Source organism: Poromitra crassiceps, assembly GCF_964638095.1.
Source record: "Poromitra crassiceps genome assembly, chromosome: 28".
Taxonomy (NCBI): Eukaryota; Metazoa; Chordata; class Actinopteri; order Beryciformes; family Melamphaidae; genus Poromitra; species Poromitra crassiceps.
In genome coordinates this window covers 2,944,106-2,954,988 of record NC_139651.1, presented here as the reverse complement: position 1 = coordinate 2,954,988, position 10,883 = coordinate 2,944,106, and positions in this window count along the sequence as shown.

Genomic DNA, 10,883 nt, shown 5'->3' with positions numbered 1-10,883 from the left:
GGTCACAGTTATACGGCTTCTCTCCAGTGTGAATGCGTTGATGTGTTTTTAGGTTACCTAACTCACTGAAGCTGCTCCCACATTGGTCACAGTTGTAGGGCTTCTCTCCAGTGTGAATGCGTTGATGTATTTTTAGGGTACCTAACTCACTGAAGCTGCTCCCACATTGGTCACAGTTGTAGGGCTTCTCTCCAGTGTGAATGCGTTGATGTTTTTTTAGGGTACCTAACTCACTGAAGCTGCTCCCACATTGGTCACAGTTGTAGGGCTTCTCTCCAGTGTGAATGCGTTGATGTTTTTTTAGGGTACCTAACTCACTGAAGCTGCTCCCACATTGGTCACAGTTGTAGGGCTTCTCTCCAGTGTGAATGCGTTGATGTGTTTTTAGGTTACCTAACTCACTGAAGCTGCTCCCACATTGGTCACAGTTGTAGGGCTTCTCTCCAGTGTGAATGCGTTGATGTTTTTTTAGGGTACCTAACTCACTGAAGCTGCTCCCACATTGGTCACAGTTGTAGGGCTTCTCTCCAGTGTGAATGCGTTGATGTTTTTTTAGGGTGCCTAACTCACTGAAGCTGCTCCCACATTGGTCACAGTTGTAGGGCTTCTCTCCAGTGTGAATGCGTTGATGTTTTTTTAGCTGACCTAACCGACTGAAGCTGCTTCCACATTGGTCACAGTTGTAGGGCTTCTCTCCAGTGTGAATGCGTTGATGTCTTGTTAGGCTACCTAACTGACTGAAAGATTGGCCACTCTCTGCTGAGTGAACTATCTGATGTTGCTTTAAGAGGTGCAGCTTTGTGAATGCTTTGTCACACTGCTGACAGCGGTGACGTTTGGGTCCGTTGGTGTCTCTCTGTTTCCGTAGAGAAAGATAGAAAGAAAGAATCAGGACAGAGGCAAAGTAAGTAAGTGTGTAAGTGTGTGTGTGTGTGTGTGTGTGTGTGTGTGTGTTTGCAGTCGCAGCATCAGTGACTGATATTTTCCTCACCTTTGCTGAAGAATTCATTTGGACAACGTTCCTCTCCTCCTCTGCCAGATGTCTCTTCCCACCAAGCAGCTCTGTAGATACAGCAGGGTTACATTGTGCTCATCAATCAACATATCAGCAATACACCTCAATGTCAATGTGCCAGAATTAGGGCTGTCCTCCACTCAGGATTCCACTGTCCAATATGATGAATACCCATAAAATCATACATAATGCAGTTCCCAAATATCTTTACAACTACTTTAACCGTTTCAGGGACATCCACAGCTATGCCACCAGAGGCAGCTCAACTAATATCAGACTTTTCAGTTAGGACTCTAGCAGGTAAGAATTAGGGGTGTCAAAAATAATCGATTATAAGCCACAGCATGTCCAAATAAATACTCGGCCCATTGGCTCATGGAACATGGGCGCCTAGCCAATCCCGGCGCTTGACTGCTGCGTAGGCGGGCACAGGGCATGGTCTGCCCAAAACCGCGGTGGGTTCCGTAATAACGCTTCACGGCTTTAACTGCGTGGGTTTTTACAAAATGCAACCAATGGAAAAGCATCAAAACGAGCTTATGAGTAATTCTTGTAACGCCATTCGCCCTCAATCTGTCACTCAAACCTACCTTTATCCTGCTCTCTGTCTGTAGCTCCCCAGCCAGGAGGACACTATACCCGGAACACGGACAGACGCGCTGTGTATTCTGATATCGTTCTGGCTCTGACGTGAATAGATCAATACAATGTTTTAGAGTTATACCTAGGCTGCACACTTGTTTAAACATGCAAATCAAAGTGGTTTCTGATGAGAATAAAGTAACGTTAACTAAGGATGGGCGGGAGTACTCGGGTACTCCAGTACTCGTTCATAACGTCAGTACTCGAGTAATGTTTCCGTTGTTCGGGTACTCGTTCCACCCCTTTAAAAATGGTACGCACGCATCGTTCGTCATGTGGATCTGGCTATACAGGCAGCATGGCTGTTTCAGACAGGCATAACTGCACGGGCGTCAAGTCAGCCAGAATGTAAAAGTATGTCATCTGCTTTAGGGCTTTCAAAATAAAACCCTTATTGTAACATTGGCATTCATATTAATTTTGAGTAATGCTAAACAGCCACAGTTTCACTCGTAATCTTAACATCACGAGTATTTTGATACAAGGTTTGCTGCTTTGTTCGTTGAAATACCCTTTTCTCATCCAACGTGCATCAAGCTATTTACTTTTGTTTTAAGTAATATTATTTTGAAAATTTTAACCGGAAGTTTCCCAGCTCATCACAAAAATTGACTGGTGGAGATGCGCTCCCGTTAACGACACGAGACAGACGCACGCTTCTCCATAACGCACGCCCGATAAAACTAATTGAAAACGTGGCACTAGTTTACTGACTACACTGTCATTGTCCCATAACGTTAGCCACAAGAAATTAGGGTGCTCCGATCCTACTAAGCCACGATCCGATCCGATTCCGATTCTTGGGGTCACGATCCGATTCCAGAATAGATTCTCAATTCCAACGATTCTCGATTCCAGAATCTAGAATCGATTCTCAATAGACTACATGCACAACTTCTTTACTTCCTGAAATTAGTACAGCTTCTTTATTTCCTGTCCTACACTATTGGATGAACTGATTAACACTTTCAGTGCCACGGCCCTTGGGCAAAAGGTTGCTTGCTGTGCCACATAGGCCGCAATGCATTTTAAAACAGTCATATAATTTTTTTAATAATTACTATGTAAACACTGAACACGCACAAATAACGATGAGACTCTCTTCTATCACCTGCAAAAAAAAGTTTATTGATCCCATTTTCCGTTCTTTAGTTATGAGCCGGAGAAGATAGCTTGATTGAACGAAAAACATACCTTTTTTTCTACGAGCTGAGATAATGAGCCTTTTGTGAAATTAAACATTTCAAGCACATCTCTGACTCTGAAGCTAATTTTCTGATGTCTGGGTCTGTCTGGGTGAAGTGTATGCTGCTCTGCTGCTCTCCGTGCTCCCCCCCCCCCCCCCCCTCAACTGCACACGCCTCCTGGGTGTGTCTTATGTGTCTGGTGGCTCTCAGTCTCTGCTGAGTTTGCTGCGCACACACAGTGAATGGTGCGCGACATTCAGCTTTTTGGTTCCGCGTGTGTTTGTCACGGGCTGGCATGCTTCCAGTTCGGAATAATAATGCTGATTATGTGAATGTGCTGTTGCAGCGTACATGGAAGTGCTCAGTTGTGACAGCGGATGCTGCTGCTGGGGGCACAGCTGGCGTTGTGCTCGTTTATGGAGGCACGTCGATGCATACGGACGGATGCAATGCGATTTCCTCATTTTCACCAGTGACTATTTCTGTGTGTTTGGCTCCTTTTTCTCTGATCAGGAGAGTGCTGTCGCCACCTAATGGGTTTGTAAAATAGGTTATCGACCTCCAATAGCTACAATATTGTTAGAGGCGACGTAAGAAGCTTAGATCGACACCCCCCCGTCAAAAAAACAATTTGGAGTTATGACGCCATTTGGCGTCGCTGGCACTGTACGGTAAATTTCTAATGACGCCATATGGCGTCGCTGGCACTGAACGTGTTAATCAGGTGTGCCTGATCATTGTTGTGACTGCAGCACACCTGACATTAATCACTTCATCCAATAGTGAGGACAGGAAATAAAGAAGCTGTACTAATTTCAGGAAGTAGTGGAGTTGTGCATGTAGCCCATTATGTAGTTTTATATTGCAATAACACACAAAGGTAAATCTAAGACAAAAAATGTCAGATTTATTCATGCTGAACTTCAAATTCAACTTCTGAAGTATTACATTCAGGGCCTAAAATTCATTTTGCAAACTAGGCGGGAATTCGCCCTTATGTTCTTCAGATAGGGGGGATTTATAGACTTTGGGGGGGGAGACACTAACCAGAGTATAACTACACATCTTATGTCCAAGAGGTGGTGGCACTGTGGCAGTACACAAATTCCAAGTAAAAGTGCAAATACTCAACTACTGACTGCCCCAGAGGGAATCCAAACTGCTCACACTGGCATTATTAGTGCCATGCTTTACCCACAGAACCACACAGGAGAGCCAGCAGAGGTGAAGGAAGATAAAGGAGTTCTCTCATCTCTAACGTGTGATTTTACATTTATTTTTAATTCTTCTGTGCTTGTTCATAATTGTTTTGCCTTATTATACATTTGGTCTTTTGTGTGCTTATTCTAGCGTACAAGCATTTTGTAACATTGTTAAGAAAGGTGCTATACAAATAGTTTATTTTATTATATGATCATATTGATGTGGTTGACATATTCCACAGTGTAACATCAGCAAGAACACACAAGAACCCTTATTGAGAAACGGCCACTGACAGTGTTCTGAATACACACCTGCGCCTGACTACTAATGTTAGATAAATGAAAAGATGGAATGTCCGCACACTGGTTGATGTTCCCAGGTTTATTTCAACCCTTTCAATAAATACATAAATACAACGTTTCGACCGTATAGGTCTTCATCAGTCTTGCCTGATGAAGACCTATACGGTCGAAACGTTGTATTTATGTATTTATTGAAAGGGTTGAAATAAACCTGGGAACATCAACCAGTGTGCGGACATTCCATCTTTTCATTTATATATCACACTTTTGTCCTGCACCTGGGCCTACTACGGTTTGGATGTGCGCACAGCTACTCCTTTTTTGTACTAATGTTAGACACACTGGATGTTGTTGAGCAGCTAACATTAGTTGTAGTTTGATCAAGGAAGCACAGATTGAAACCATAGCCGCATATTCAGATAGCTGCTAAATTATAAATGGTCTACCAGACAACATGCATAACGATAGCCAGATAGTCAACAGACTTTTTGAAGATTGCGAGCGGCTAGCCGCTTTCACGACTGTTGTCATATATACACTGTAATGTTGATGTTAATGCTAACATCGCTACCACTAGCCATCGACAGTAAAATGCTTACTAGTAGCCATCTCATTCATGCCAGCCAGCTAACGCTAGCTAGCACTATTGTCTGCTGCAACTGTAGCCCTGTCTTCCGTGTACAAAACCATCGTCTGACACATTTTCTTTCCATCTGTTTATGTGACCGTTGGCAGCCAGCTAGGTTGGCTTGTGGCTCTGAGCCAAGCCCGTCTGAGCTGAGAGCCTTTCCGCTCTTCCTATGACGAGTAGATCACGTGCTTTTTTCAAAGGACACCATTGGTTCCGCGGCGAAGTGATGCCTTCAGGTGCAGCTCAAAAAGCCATCCACAGCATTACAAATTAGACATTGAAGAATCGATTCTTGGGAGTTTGGAATCGATCCAGGAATCGTGGCATTAAGAATCGCGATCCTTTCAAGAATCGATTTTTTTGGAGCACCCCTACAAGAAATGTGGAGAACGAATCACTTTATTGCTTCATGGCGATCACTATTTAGCTGCAGCTAACGTTATGGTCACTGGTCAGTTTTCACTTTTTGGCAGAACACCGGACCTTATAATCCGTGGATTTACGTTACTGTAACAGTGATCCTAAGGCAGAATGGATTATACCGGACTAGGGATGTTCATCAATTATCGAAAATCGATAATTGATCGTTAAGGATTGGAATCGATCCTGTGGCATTTGGATCGATTTTTTAATTATTAAAAAAAAAAAAAAAAAAAATTTTTTTTTTGGACTAGGTTTGGGTGGAATTCGTTCCTCCTCGCCCCACTCCATTGCACAGCCGACTAACGTGAGGTGGAGCTTCATATAGTCTCTAGTTTTCTGGCTGGGCACGGGTCTTTGTGCCAACAAAACTGTTTTAAACATGGGAAATTCACCGGGGACAGCAGTGGCAGCACCGGGGACAGCAGTGTTGGAGAGGAGACACATTGAAATAAAGAGTTCATTGAGGAGAACACGTTGTCTTTCGTATTTTCTGCCATAGGCATTCATTTTGTTAAAAAAAAAAAAAAAAAAAAAAAAAAATTGAAAATTTTCTAAGTATTAATAAAATCGATAATCGATAATTGATCGTTAATTTTCACCAATTATCGATTTTGGAAAATTTTCAAAATGAACATCCCTATACCGGACATGCAGGCTAGGGGTGGGCGATATGGCAAAATATCATATCATGATTTTTTCAGGCAGGATCACGATCCACGATCTTATCACGATTCTTTTTCATATTGGTTTTTAAGACTATTTTGCAAGTTACTAGCTTATCCAGGTAAGATATTAATAATGTAATGACACTAGGGGTGGGAATCGCTGAGTAGCTCACGATACGATATCGTCACGATACTTGGCCCTCGATAACGATATTATCACGATACAGCGATAATCGATATATTGGAAGACGATACATCACGATACCTGTGTAACTGAAGAGAAAAAAATACCCCTAAAAGGCAAGAAGCAGGTATTATGTATTTATTAGCAGAATTGACATGAACTCTCTCAGAGTTCACTCACTCACTCATACCATTTTCGATACCACGGAGGAAAAGTTACACATTAAGTCTTTTTATTATTATTATTAAAACAAGAAAACCTATATAACCTACCTACCTATATAATTTCTAAAAGTAGATATTAATGATCAAACATTTCCATTCATGTAGCCTACAGTATTTATGTTTTTGTTTCAACTACAAACATAAATAAACGTCAACTTGAAACTATGTTTGAACTACCACACACAGCATAATATTTTAGCCTGTTTATTAAAATGTTTTTTTTATGTTTTTATGTTTTTTAAATAAACATATCATATCGATACTTGGTGCCAGTGTATCGATAACGTATCGCAAGTGGAAATATCGCGATACCGTGAGTATCGATATTTTGTCCCACCCCTAAATGACACATCCAGCGAGAAACTAACTATAATTAAGACATGTGCCAACTTTGACGAGGTTGTGTTCAGTATTTTAAGAGCACAGCACACTCACACCACACTGACTGGAGGGGAGGGAGAGAAAAAAACATGGCTGCTCAACTTGAGGAAAATCCCTCAACTCAGGGGTCTCTCGACTGATGATCGAATCGTCCACTTTTAGAAGACAGCCCTAGTAGGCAGAATTAGCACAATTGCTACATTACATCTGTAGTCCCAGCAGGGCAGGTACACTACACACAAAACATTAAACAGATCACAACACATCTCACACTTACAAAAGACAAAATAATCACAAACAGTACAAAAATAAATCACAAGACAGGTCACAGACAGAACAAAAGACAAATCACAGACAGCATTACTATAGACAGTGGTTCTCAAACTTCCATCATCAACATCAAGAACCCTAAACTGACACAAATTAGACCACGGACCCCCATTTGAAAAGATTTTGTAGCCAGGGTCCCCGATCTGATAAGGTTTTTGCTTTTAGGTGTATACAGAAAGTGTATGAACCCCATGACACTTGTGGATTAAATTGTTCTCTAAAAAGAAACCAAGAAGCTCCTTTTTCCACTATTGATCACTATTTTGACTTTGAGCTTGCTTGCTTCCACTTTCTCTGTTCCTGAACCCCATGACCAAAATAATCATCAATTCTGTCATTGTGAAAATAAACTATTTCCCTTTTGCTGCGGACCCCCTGGAACCCACTCAAGGACCCCTGGGGGTCCCCAAACCCCACTTTGAGAACCACTGCTATAAGAAATTACATAGTAAAAAGTTAAGAGTGGTTAATGGAGCGAAAGTCCACCAGAAACAGTTACCAGATGAGGAAACTGTTATTATGGGTACATAACTGATTTGCTTTGAACTTGTTTGCGTTTTTAATGTTAAATAGTTGTCACAGCCCCTGATTGGTGCTGGTACTCTTGTTCAAAGAATGTGTGGCCCTTACAGACACCGCCATTTGACTGAATTTAGTCCTACGCCTAGGTATGTTTATGTTACAGTGAATAGAAACTGTCGCGTGGGCTAAAGTAGCTTTAGCTACATGCTAACCGAACGAACTCTCTCAACATTAGCCTAGCATCAACACGAGACTCAGAAGTCTGGCGTCGAGGCGAGCCCAACAGTAAACCATGAGCACAAAACAGCGTCAACATGTTTGATGGTTACTTACCAGACTTACAGCTGCTCATTCACGCGTTTAGAAACGGTCCATTCCTTGGCCTTCTGGAGTGGAATAGCACAAAGTTAGCAGCTTCTCTGCTCTGAGGAAATTACCCACAGTTCATAGCGTGGCCGTTCTTCTTCTTCTAAATGTTTTATGGCGGTTGGCAAACATCTTTTGTGCATTACCGCCACCTTCTGAATTTTAGCAGTTACAAAAATATTCTCTTCATTGTGATAAACAAAACGACGTCCACCCAAAATACTCCAAAACATAATAGTGTCCATTCTTCTGTCACCCAGACTCACTCGTCTGGGTTTTATCAAATGCTTCCCTCAGTATATTGTCTAGATCTTTCCCAGTTACATCCACCACGTCCAAAAACCTCCTGGCAGCGTCCAGCACCATCTCGATTCTCTCCGTCTTCCCCGTCACATCAACAGCACAGTTGACCACCATAGCAATGAAAGTCAAAAATCTCCTCTTTTCTACACATAGAAGGTCAGCTCGACCCGTTTCCTGCTTTTTCTTCTCCGGTTCCTTCTGTACCACCATCCTATTCCTCTCTTCATTTCTCTCCCACCCCCATCTCTTAACAGCTTCCACATACGACATTCCCCTAGTTTCTCTTATCCTATTCACTTCCTTTTCTTTCTTTCTCCTTGGACACTATACAGATATATATATATATATACATAAAATGAGCTTATATACAATTAAGAAGGATTTTTAAAAAGCAAGTCAAAACAATGAGCGCGGACGTGAATTCTGCGAACAAGTATATTAATGACCCAGACGTGGTCTGAGCTTCAGCTTTTAACATGAATCTTAGTTAAAATTGGCTGTCCGAGCAGTGTCAGTCACAATTTATGACAAGTTATGTCATCAGTCAGTGATGTCACTTGAGCAATTGTGATGTCATCCGTGATGTAATAAATCCTTCCTGGCTGAGGATATAAGTGGTGGGAGTATAAGTAGGGAGAGGCCTATACTTTGGAGACATTTATTTTCGTAAGAAAATGGAGTATAATTGGGCCTTTAAGCAAGAAGTTTACAAAGGTTTACAAAGTTACCAAAAGCAAACAATGAGAAAAGCAAAAAACAAAAAAAAACAAAAATCAAAATTTCTCCTATTCTTTCCATACAGAATGGTAGTTAACTTTCTTTTTACTTTTCGTTCCTCTCAGGTTTTACTCTTTGCAATTCTGCTTCAACACCCCATGTGAAAATTATGATTGTAAATTTCAAAAGGCAACCTTTTCCTAGCCTGGGTAAACCCAGCCTTCAACGTGACGTCACAGGCTATGCCTGTAGCGTAAGTTTCTTCGTGACTCATAGCACGTAGAGGTCACGTGGAGGCTGGGTTTACCCAAGCTAACCTTTTCCCCCCTTCTGGCTAAACAGTTCAAGGCTATCATCACACACAATAGTTAGCTTATGGTAATAGCACAGACTTAATTAAGAAATATAGAGAAACTCCCTGGATTCTTGTGCTGCCATTGTGAATTTGTGTGTGTGTGTGTGTGTGTGTGTGTGTGTGTGTGTGTGTGTGTGTGTGTGTGTGTGTGTGTGTGTGTGTGTGTGTGTGTGTGTGTGTGTGTGTGAGTGTGTGTGTGTGTGTGTGTGTGCATGCGTCAGGCCCGGCACCACAGGGGGCTAGTGGGGGTTGTATTTTCTGCTGTAGGGGCCTCCCACATCTTCGTAGCGCATTAGTTCTCCTCGTCGCTGTCATCGGGACTGATGGCCAGGCTGTATCCCGGCGAGGTTGGGCTGTAAGTGGAGCCTTTAGAACTAGTTGGTGAGGAGGTAGGGGAGGTGGGTGAGTCCATGGGCGAGGTCAGGGAGTAAGTGGAGCCTTTAGAACTAGTTGGTGAGGAGGTAAGGGAGGTGGGCGAGTCCATGGGCGAGGTCAGGGAGTAAGTGGAGCTTTTAGAACTAGTTGGTGAGGATGTAGGGGAGGTGGGCGAGTCCATGGGCGAGGTCAGGGAGTAAGTGGAGCCTTTAGAACTAGTTGGTGAGGAGGTAGGGGAGGTGGGTGAGTCCATGGGCGAGGTCAGGGAGTAAGTGGAGCCTTTAGAACTAGTTGGCGAGTAGATAGGGGAGGTGGGCGAGGTCGGGGAGTAAGTGGAGCTTTTAGAGCTAGTTGGTGAGTAGGTAGTGGAGGTGGGCGAGTCCTTGGGCAAGGTTGGGGAGCAAGTCAGGTAGATAGGCGAGTATTTAGGGCTGGTGGGGCTGTAGGCGGGGGAAGTGGGCGAGTAGGTGGGAGAGGTGGGGGAGTACTCTGGGGAGGTGGGCGAAGTGGGGGTGTACTCCGGGGAGCTCAGGCTGTAAGACAGTGAGGTGGGGGTGTATTGGGGAGAGGTGGGGGGGTAGGGTGGATAGCTGCGGCTGTAGGGCAGTGAACTGGGGGGGTGTAGGTGGCCGACTGCGGAGTGTGACGGGGACTGGAGGGCGAGCGGGATGGAGAGGTAGGGGAGTAAGAGGGAGAGGTGGGGGAGTAAGAGGGAGAGGTGGGGGAGTCGTTGGGGCTGTAGTTGGGTGAGGTGGGGGAGTAGGAGGGGGACATAGGCGAGTAGCTGGTGGAGGTGGGGGTGTAGCTCAGGCTGGTTGGGGAGTAGGAGGGGGACATAAGGGTACACAGGGGAGTAGGACGGAGAGGTGGGGGAGTAAGGGGGGGGAGTCGAGGAGTAGGATGGAGAGGTGGGAGAGTAGCTAGGAGACGTAGGGCTGTAGCTGGGCGAGGTGGGGCTGTAGCCGGGCGAGGTGGGGCTGTAGTCAGGCGAGGTGGGGCTGTAGCCCGGCAAGGTGGGGCTGTTGCCGGGCGAGGTGGGGTTGTTGCTGGGCGAGGTG